The 11,320-nt window shown below is 34.6% G+C and overlaps 1 long non-coding RNA gene across 1 annotated transcript in view; it reads right to left on the bottom strand.

Moving 5' to 3' along the window:
- Positions 1-7,439: 7,439 nt before the first annotated feature.
- The window catches only part of LOC139361835 (uncharacterized), a 70,135-nt gene continuing 66,254 nt past the window's right edge, over positions 7,440-11,320 (bottom strand). The window contains exon 3 of the long non-coding RNA XR_011619554.1: positions 7,440-7,575. This is a non-coding gene — a long non-coding RNA (uncharacterized lncRNA). The remainder of the gene's footprint in view (positions 7,576-11,320) is intronic.

Here is an 11,320-nt window from a genome sequence, read left to right as displayed (position 1 = left end):
TTTTGAGTACTTACTATAGTTGTGTCTATCTTATCAATTGAATTTATCTAAATAAATACAGTTTCAATTTATTAGGTCTTCAGGAATGAGGGTAAGTTCAATTTTACACTTTTACTCTAACATATTCTTGTGCTCTTGTCTTCTGTCACCAAGTTTCCAGACTAAAACTTAGGTGGCAACTTCAAAAATAGAAGACAGAGAACAGAGAACATAACTCAGTGTCGGAGGAAACAATGTTGTTGTACTGGTATTTTGTTCATGGAAAGTCTTTCCAAAAGCAGTGATGAAATTTACTTCTGTGAAGATTTTTAAAAACATCATTGATTTTTTGGCAAAGCCCTGACTCGAAACAGAGTGACTTCTCTGAATTGGGAGGACCTTTTATTTACATGGTGCTGACCTGAGTAGCAATTTTTCTCATCCTGCTGCTGGTTTGATCACTAGAGAGATTTTGTTTCCTTTGACTTCAAAATCTAGGGAAGCTCAAAAGAAGGAAATGAACCAATAAAACACCTAATTGGTTTTATTGTTTGATGACATAACCAATTACTGTCTTGTCTTCCTCTGTTTTCATTTTACATAACATCCAGCAGCTTGTAAATGTGACAGATTACATGCTTCTTTGTTGACATGTAAGCCTCAGGAAAGGCCTGTGGTACATCTCAACAGGATTGAGAAATTTCTATGTTACATTTCATCCTCAGCCTTGCCATTTATATTAGTGAGTAAAACAAAACATTCCCATAGTGAAACGTTATCCGAACACAGTTGTTATATCAAGATTAATAGATATGTTACGTGTACCATATACACTGCAAAGAATAGAAGCAATCCAACTTTTTCTGCAGACACTTCATTCTTCAGGGATGTTTGTGCATTCCCTTTCTTAGCCACTTGAGAATAAAATTCCCCCGTCAAAAAAATGCAAAATGCAATTTTTCCATCCTTTACAGCTTGAAACCAGAAAGAACATTTAGAAACATGCATACTGGATATTTTATTAAAGCATACTTAAAGGGAATTTCACCTGTTGTGAAAATAGCTTTTGAAGTATTTATTTTGCTTAAAATCTTAAGCTCCAAAGACAAATACTAAACAACAAATATAAAGATATTTTAAGCTAAGCTTTGTACTGTAATATAATTTCACATCATTATAGACAGCAAAAATTTTGGAGACCAATGTAAAAAGTATATAAAAATGTAATTTTAGGAGTGACTTTACATGTTTCTTAATGTTAACTGATTCATAGGATAAGCTGTTGCAGACAAGAGATTAAATCTGTGTGAGTGGACTTTGTTTCAAGTCTAATTGTGAATATTACTAAAAAAGTTAATATAAACTTTAATTATGAAAGAAAAAAGCTAAGGTTTACTTGGCTGGAAATTTTTTTTCAAAAAAATTAAAAAGCCTTTTATATGATTTTGATGTCTGTCTTAAGAGAAGAATAGCAATGAAGAAAAATTCTGCAGCATTGAGTTCTTGATTATGTTCAATTCTAACTTAAAATACTTTTCAGGTAAAATTGGATAATCTGTTATTAGAGTACTGGAAAATAAATGAATGTAAATCTTATAACTGTTCATTTTATCTTTGCCTTTGTAAATAAAAATCTTAATATATCAGGCAAAAGTTTATTTTTATTTAAAACATAATGCCATGGCTGTTTGTTTTAAAATTAGTCAAATAGTTATTAAACTTCAATAATTTATTTTTATTATATGTACTTAAGTTATACAACATGATGTTTATATATGTGTAAATGATTACTACAGTCAAACAAAAGAACATGTCTGTCATCACAGTTTCCATTTTTTGTGTGGTAAAGGGACCTAAAATCACTCTTTTAGCAAATTTTCATTATGCAATAAAATACTATTGACTATATCATGCTGTATATTAGCTCTCTAGACTTATTCATTCTTCATCACTGCCACTTTGTACTGTTTTACCTATATTTCTTTATTCTCACCCTACCCTGCCCCTAGTAACTAATTCATGTTGCCGCAAATGGCAGGGTCTCCTTCTGTTTTAGTGCCGAATAATGTTCCACATGTGTCTAACGCACATAACACAATTTCTTTGTCCATTCATCTGTTGAGGGACAGTTGGGTTGTTTACGTATCTCAGGTACTGTGAATAATGCTGCACTGAGCACAGGAGTTCAGATATCTCCACAAGGGGATGATTTCATCCCCTTTGGGTATATACCTAGAAGAGAGATTTCTGGGTCATATGGTAGTTCTATTTTTAGTTTTTTTTGAGGAGTCTTCATACTGTTTTTCATCTAGTTGTACCAATTTACATTCTCACCAACAGTGTACAAGAGTTCACTTTTTTCAACATGCTTGCCAATAGTTGTTATCTCTTGTCTTTTTGATAATAGCTATTCTAACAGGTATGAAGTATGGTTTTGATTTGCGTTTCCCTGATTATTAGTGATGTTGATCACCTTTTCATATACCTGTTGGCTATTTGTATGTCTTCTTCAGAAAATATTCTAGTGCCTTCCTACTTTTAAATTAGGCTATGTAATTTTTTTTTTTTTTTTTTGCTATTGAGTTGAGCTCCTTATATATTTTGGTTATTAACCCTTTATTAGATATATGATTTTGCAATATTTTCTCCCAATCAATATGCTACTTTTTCATTTTCTTGGTTGTTTCCTTTACTGTTAAAAATCTTTTGAGTTTAAGGTAGTTTAACTTACTTATTTTGTATTTTGTTACTTGAGTTTTTGGTGTTGTATTAAAAAAATTGCCATGGCTTATGTCAATAACCTTTTCCCTATGCTTTCTTCTAGGAGTTTTATGATTTCAGGCCTTATGCTTAGGACTTTATTCCATTCTGAGTTGATTTATTATATGGTGAAAGAAAAGGGTCCAATTTTATTTTTTCATATATGGATATAAGGTTTTCCCAACATTAGTTACAGAAGAGGCTGTCCTTTCCCTGTTAGGTCTTCTTGGTGTCCTTGTCAAATATTTGTTGACTGTATATGTCTGGGTTTATTTCTGGGCTATTTTGTTTGCTCTGTAGATGTTTTATATGTTCATGGAAAATGCTTACATAATTCTGGAATATGTATATTTTAAAATATTCCTAGAATTGAATTTCATAAACTTTTAAAAGTAATTTATTCCAATGTTTAAATTCCTTTAGTGTCAATAATTGCTTACTTTTAACTAATGGAAATTGATTATGTGTGTATTAGGCTGTTTATCAGTCTCTATACATTAACTCTTCATCTAAAAATAGAGAATGCCTCTAGGAAGTCCAAACTGTCATATTCAATTACCTAGTCAACATTTCCACCTGAATGTCTAGCATTTTAATTATGTCCAGGCCTTAAGTAATGATTCCCCCTATGTCCCACAAACCTGCCCATCTCAGATTTCTGTATCTCAATTAATGATACCTTCAGATTTTTAGTTATTCAGGTTAAATCATCTTTGATCTGTATTCTCCATTAAATCCATCAGAAAATCCTGTTGGCTTTTCAAAATATATTCTATTGTAAGCCAGCGCCCAGATATTGGTTTCTTCATGCCATTCTTGAAACAAGGTAACCAAGGACCCTTAGAGAGATGGTTGTTTCTAGGGCTGGGACAGGGTAAACAGAAGATGAGCCTGCAGTATCTTGTAGTTACAGAAACTACGGAAGTGCTAAAAAACAAAAGCTAGGATATGTCAAAGGAATACAGGAGCTCAGTAACAAATAAAAAATGTAGTTTTGGATTATAACCCAATAAATATCTATGCATCCATACTGAAATAAACAAATGATTAAATAAATAATGGAGAAGAGACAAATTTTTCTTATATAATTCAAAATAATACATGGATAATAATATATTGAGATTCCCCATTCCATAAGAGCTGAGAGTGAAGATGAAGGATGTTTCAGCACATTTGTGTTCTTCACTGTCTTTACAATTTTATGAATATCGAAGGGATGGATTATTTATATTTTCAACTTCCCTCATTTTGATGCAATGCTGGATATGCTTTAGCAATTTGACTTGCCTTCATTTTTACTTTAACTTACTCAGCTATGGCAGTGACCCATTTATCTTTTTTACAATCTAAAATGCTGAGATTTTAGCATACATTTCTCCCCAAATTATCCTGTACTGTACCTATCTAACCAGAAATCATTTTTTTCTGGAGAAATATAGTAGCTTTTGGGGGGCATTTTCAATGTCATCAAGTAATGTCTATAGCAGTGCTGTGGCCTGAATGTTTGTGTCCCGCCAAAATTCATATGTTGAAATCTTAATTCTCAATGTGATAGTATTTGGAGGTGGAGCCTTTGGGAACTAGTTAGGTTGGTATAAAAGTTATTGCAGTTTTTGCCATTAAAAGTAATGACAGAAACCACAATTACTTTTGCACCAACCTAATAACTATTAGATGGGGTCATGACGGTTATATCCTCATGATAGAATTAGTGTTCCATACAAAAAGAGAAGAGAAAAGTTGTTTCCTCTGTCAGCTCTCTGCTGTGTGAGGGTCCAACAAGCAGAAAGCCATTTGCAAAGCAGAAAGTGGGCCCTCATCAGACACAAATCTACTGGCCCCTTAATCGTGGACTTCCTAGCCTTTAGAATGGTGAAAAATAAATGTTTTGTTGCATAAGCCACCCTTTCTATGGTAATTTGTTATAGCAATACAGACTGACTAAAACAAGCACTTATGAAAATAAGGAATTAGTACAGGTCTAAGATTGTGAAGGAAAGATGGGTGATTCCCTGGGGAAGCAAGTGAAATGGAGAACTGAGGGTTTCTTGACAATTTAGGCTAAGAAAACCACTTCTATTTTAATTATATGAATAGTTCAATTGAAAGTGGCTTGTTGAGGAGGAAAGATAATAATCTAGATAGTTTCCTCTTAAATTCTCTATAATTTATACCTGTAGTATAATCTAAGTAGAGTGTTTCCATTCTTGAATAAGTTAAGGAAGGCCAAGTCTAGAAAATATTGATAACCAATTACCTGGTGAATTGGGTCATATAGTCAACCTAGAAGAAATAGTCATATTTCTTGTATCATCAAATAAAATGATAATTCAACTGGATATCTGGATAACTGGATTTTTATAAGTTTACATTTTATTAACAAATGCAGAAAAATCCCAGACTATTCAGTTAGCATATATAACAGAAAGTCTCCATAGCAAATTATGGTGGATTATTACAAAGATACCTGGTTTCATCAAAGATTTTGGGGGATAATTTAAATGTCCAGTTGGAAATACAGCTTATAATTTTTTAAAATTTAATTAAACAAAAATGTGGATATAAATGTAGGCACAAAGATTGAAAATTGCTGTCTAATGTATAAATATACATGTCTAAAAGAAAGATGAATTGCTGCTGTATTGAATTGGAGGTAACAACTAGATGGCAGGGATGTAGATATCTGTTTATTAAATTTGATTTTAATATCATTGCTAATTTTCTTAAGAGGAACAAAATCACATGGATTACAATTCTGAATGACAGTACATTGGACAAAATCTCTACTTCAATAATGCTTGAAAAATCACAGAGTTAGAGATCTGCAGAGGATAGTGAGGATATACTTGTAAGTAGAAACTAGGAAATGAAATAAAACTGTTTATTTTCAGATGACATGAATGTCTATGTAAAAAAACCTTAAAATTCTACAAAAAATCTTAGAATTTATGAGTTTAGCAATGACACAAAATACAAGGTCTACACACAAAAATCAATTGTATTCCCATAGCCAACAACACACAATTAGAGTTTGAAATAAAAACATAGCATTACAGTGGCACCAACAAAAATGAAATCCTTATGTAGAAATCTAACAAAATATGGACAACGTCTGTATGTTAAAAACTACAAAAATTAATGCAAGAAAATATAAGAACTCAAAATTAATGGGGAGACAGCTTGTGTTTATGGGTTTGAAGACTCAGGTAGTTAAGATGTCAGTTCTTTCCAATTTCATCTGTAAATTCAATATAATTCTGATCAAAATTCTAGCAAGCTGTTTTATAGATATTACAAGCTGATTCTTAAATTGTATGAAATTATATGAATTGGAAACAGCAAAACAATTTTGAAGCTGAGCAAAATTGGAGTACTCACATTATCTTATTTCAGGACTTACTTAATATGAAGCTGCAGTAATGAGCATAGGCATGCCTGTGAGATCAGCTTCCTGGGTGTCTGATCTGTCCAGTCACACAGGGCCATGTGCTCAGAATCACTCCATACTTGGCTTAATGCTCTACTGTCACAGTCTTGGGATTCTTAAAAGTTTTGAACATGGAGCATTACATTTTTATTTTGAATTGGGTCCCACAAATAATCTAGGTGGTCTTGCATAAAATAGACCATTATGAATATAATTAAATGATTTCTGACAAAGATATGAAGACAAACTTTTGGTAAAGAATTGTGTTGGAAAAATTGGATGTCTACATACAAGAAAATGATCTTTGACAACATACCTCTGACCCTATATAAAACTTAACTCAAAATGGATGATAGACCTAAATGTGTAATGCAAACCTATAGGCTTTCTAGAAGAAAGCATAGGAGAAAATTGATGAGATCTTTGCTTGGGCAGTTAGTTTTAGATACAATACCAAAAACATGACTCATAAAAGAAAAAAAAAGTGAAATTAGACTTTTCAAAATTAAAGAAGACTGATAAGAAAATAAAAAGACAAGCCACAGATTGGGAGAAAATATTTATAAATCACAGATCTGATTAAAGACTAGTGTCCAGGATATACATAAGGAACTCTTCAAACTGAACATTAAAAAAACAAAAAACCCAATTTTAAAATGGTGGTGTATACACCTAGCATTCAATTCTGTTTTCAAGTATAGATCTTATTTCTCCTTTTTGATAAAACTTATCAGGAAAATGCTGCAGTCCAGCTTACTGTTTGTCCTACTTTATTGCAGTTTGTAAACTTTAGTTTTTTCTTCAATATATTTGCTTTCCACCTCTATCACTTTTACTCAATTAATTTAAATAACATTTATGTCTTCCTGTTGCAAGAGCAACATGAGTATATTAGTTTGCTAGGGGTGACATAAGAAAATACCACAGATTAGGTGACTTAAACAGAAATGTATTTTCTCACGATTCTGAAGACTAGAAGCACAAGATCATGGTGCTGGTAGGGTTGATTTCTTCTGAGGCCTCTCTCTTTGGCTAGCAGGAGGCAGCCTTCTGCCTATGTCTTCACACAGTCTTCCCTCTGTGTTTGCCTGTGTTCAAATTTCTTCTTTTTAGAAGAACACCAGTCATGTTGAATTAGGGCCCACCATAATGACCTAATTTTAACTTAATTACCTCTTTCCAAATGCAGTCACATTCTGGAACCTCTTTCCAAATGCAGTCACATTCTGAGGTACTGTGAGTTAAGACTTCAACATGAGAATGGCAGGGCACAGTTCAGACATTAACAATAAGCTTATTATGTCTTGAGATGGCACTTAGGAAATGATGGTGGCATTTTCCTCCATCCAGGTTTCCTCACAGTCGTGTCAAAATACAGATCATAACACCATATCTGTATAACAGGGTCCCTGGGAAGAGACAGTGGAGGAAACAGTGTGATACATTCCTTAAAAATTCATTTCATTTTGTGCTAGGCATGAAGAATACTACATTCTAAAACCTACTCGTAATACTACTAGTAATAGTACTCCTAAAACCTCATGCATGATTCGGTATGTCCTCTTTTCCTAAATGTTGGAGGGATGTCATTGCCCAGGGCAATCCCCGAAACCATGTGCTGAAGACGGTGGAGCCCTCTTCAACTTGAGTCTCTAAATGACTGTATGAAGCAGAGGCCTGCCCTCCTTCAAACCACCGGCCAGTTTGTGTCGTACTGTGTCATGAGCTAAGAATACACTTCTCTTGGTTTAACCATTGAGATACAAGGAGAGGTTTCTGTAGCAGTCATCTGCCAGGACTACTCAGATTAACTGAAGATTTTAATGAACAAATTGACAATGAATGAAACAACTTCAAGTCATTATCAAGGGAAGAAATCATTTCAAGGGTATACAACATTTAGATGATTTTATGAATTAGGAGTCTACATTTTTAAAATGGAAAAATTTCTGTAAAACTGGGCCCTGATATTCAAAAAATGACTTGGCAGCGTAGGTTCTCATGGGGGACGACAACGTGCACTATTATTATTTACATTTTAGAGATGAGGAGACTGAGGCATGGAGAGCCTCATACAACTTTACACTGCTGGTAAAAAGCTAGTGCAACTGCAGAGGCTGGGCCTGCAAACCCCACAATGTACGCTGCTTATTGCTACAAGGCACTGTTAGATACTTGGTGAAATCTTGGATCTACTGACAAATCAACAACTACACTCTCGTGGTTATTAAGACACCCAGGCATCCTTGAAAGAAGAGCAAGTGATAATAACTTGAATTTTGTGATTAATAATTTTGTACAAGCCATTCTAGCTTGAAATTGCTTTTCAATGATTCATTATCCATGAAGAACTGTGGTATATAGTTTGTTTCCACAGTTAAAGAAACTCTTCTCCAGATTCGTCTGGAGAAGCTGGGTCTTCTTTTCCTGCAAATTGCTTCAGTGCTGCTAGCTCAGCATCACTTTCTATCCTTACTGCACATTCAAAACAAATAGGAATTTTAGAATTGTCATACAAAGACAGATTAGCAAAACTTAGTAATTCAAATGCAGTGCAAATTCCCAGAGATATGTCAGTCATAAACATTTTTAAGTTATATTCAAATCTTGAATGAAGATTTATCTCTTACTAATTTGAATAAAATAATGAATCTAATATAATTCAGATAGAAACAACCCTTAGTAGCAAAGTACTCTGTCAACTTTCATTTATTCATCAAAAATTTATTGCACACCTATTCTATGGTAGGCACTGCTCTGGGTAATTGCAATATATTCTTGGCAAAGGAAAGAGTCCAGATCTTATGGAACAAACTGCAAATGTTTTCCAGTGAATGATGCATTATAATGTCCCTGGAAGAATGTGGATTCCACTGGTCTTACTTTTTTTTGCAAGAATGCCACGCATGGGCTATACACATCTAATGGCATGTCTAGGGAACATTACATTAGTGTGGGCCAATTTAGGCCAACCAGCAACACGCCTGGTAACCTGCATGCTGTCTTTAGGAAGATAAATTACCTCTAAGGCACAAAATATATTTTCTTTCTGGGGAGTGGAAGTATCAAAGGTCTGTGCCTTCCTTGGAGATAATCAGAAAGTTAAACTCTTCAGAAAGTTGAAGCAGTGGTGTGGGTAAAAATGAGAACACTGGGAGGTTGTTCTGCTACCAACCAAATCTAGAAATAGATCTACTGGTTTCTAAGATCTGGACTGTATCAGAGGCAGTCTTTTATCTAGGAGGGAAAATGGAATAAGCTTGTGTGTTTCTCCAGATGGAAAAATCACGTAGTCTAACTGGCTTCTCTGGGACTCAAAAGAGAGATAGAGGCCAGGGACCACCCAAGGCTCAGATACCTGCACCAATTGATTTCTGTGGCTCTGGGATAGCAGGGACCTTGAAGGGCAATATATGCCTGAAGGCCTTTGACATCAAGATTCAATCTTGGGCCCAACATAGGCCCTTTTACCTCCCTCTGAAGATCATGTACTGGATCACACTTCTTCAAAGGACCATGCCTGCCCATGCCAGAGCTGTTGAAGAAAACCTGTGAATTTGCAACAGGAGCCAGAATAACAGCTGATAATAGATACCAGCAGAGGAAAATAAGAGGAACTTTGTGTTTAGATTGTATGTGTCCCTCAGGTTCTTTAAAAAGCAGGGAGGAAAGGGTGGTGTAGAGGGGTGGGAGATGTAGCTCAAAAAGCTATTGCTGAACTACCTATCAATCCATAAAAGGGAATTGAGCTGCTTTTAATTTATTTGGGGGACAATTTAAAAAAAATGTATCATCTAGGAATCTCCAAAATTTGGGGGTATTTAGATCAGTTAATATTTAAAAAGTAGAGAGAAATATTAGCATTTGTTGAATCACTTCCATTTGTTGAGTATCGTACTCAATAAAATTGAGTACAATATTGAGTACAATATTATTGAGTATTGTACTCAATTTTATCTCCGTAAATTTTTATTGAATTGATAATTCTTGAGTGCCAATGTTTAATTTATTTTATATTTGCCCTCATTCATTTTAAGACCCTGGGCCAGTATTTATCTATTCATCCATCCATCCATCCATCCATCCATCCATCCATCCATCCATCCATCCATCTTCCTGTCTGTCTACATATGTATTTTTGATGTGAGTGTTTGTGTGTGCATATCATAAATAACTAGAACTGTAGCTTTCTATTTGCTCAATAGAATTCTCATAATCCAAATCTTAAAGAAGATGTTCATAGGGCCAAAAATATGTTAAAATGTTCTTCTAATTAATAAATAGTTACAGAAGGCTTTACTTTCCTAATATTATTTAAACCCCACAACAATCCTGAGAGTTAGGCCTTCCTAAAAAGCTAGGAAGTAATTTAGGTGACTTTGAACCCTACCCTGTATGGTTACAGTCATTACTGCCAGATAAGGACTTACGAAAGAGGTGACATTAAATCTTAATTCTTTTAAAAAGGATAACTACATTCACAGACAAGGTCCTCTTGAGGTTCGTCCTGTATCTTTTGACCTTTGTTCACCATGTTGAGCTACTCTGATTTTCTTTCTGTTTCTCAAATAAGCCAGTCTTGTTACCTCAAAGGCTCATTTATCTTCTGGGACTGTCCCTTCCTCAGATATTTAAGTGGTAGTTGGCCCAGTGTTTTCAACCAGATGTTCAATTAAATGCCCTCTTCTCAGAGAGGCCTTCCTTGAACACTGTCTTGGGCCATTCAGGCTGCTATAACAGATTATCATAGACAGAGTGGCTTACAAACAACTGTGAGAAATTTGTTTCTGACAGTTCTGGAAGCTGGGAAGTTCAAGATTTGATATCTGGTGAAGGACTGGATCGTGGTTCATAGAGGGCTGCCTTTGTTCTGTGTCCTCACATGGTTGAGGGGTAAGGAGCTCTTTGGGGCTTTTTCAGAAGGGCACTAATTCCATTCATGAGGTCTCTTCCCTCAAGACTAATCATCTCCCAAAAACCCCACCTCAAAATATCATCGCACTGGGGATTAGGTTCCAACGTGAATTTTGGGGAGGCATAAAGGTTCAGTATATAGCAATCACTGTGACTAGAACGATGTTTCCTCCCCAATCTCATGGCCCTACTCACAAAACACAGCAGGTGTTCTGTAAATGTTTATTCATTAGCTTATTC

Source organism: Macaca nemestrina, chromosome 1, assembly GCF_043159975.1.
Source record: "Macaca nemestrina isolate mMacNem1 chromosome 1, mMacNem.hap1, whole genome shotgun sequence".
NCBI classification, from domain to species: Eukaryota; Metazoa; Chordata; class Mammalia; order Primates; family Cercopithecidae; genus Macaca; species Macaca nemestrina.
Note: the sequence above shows the minus strand (reverse complement) of the source record. Positions and strands in the feature narration are given on the sequence as shown.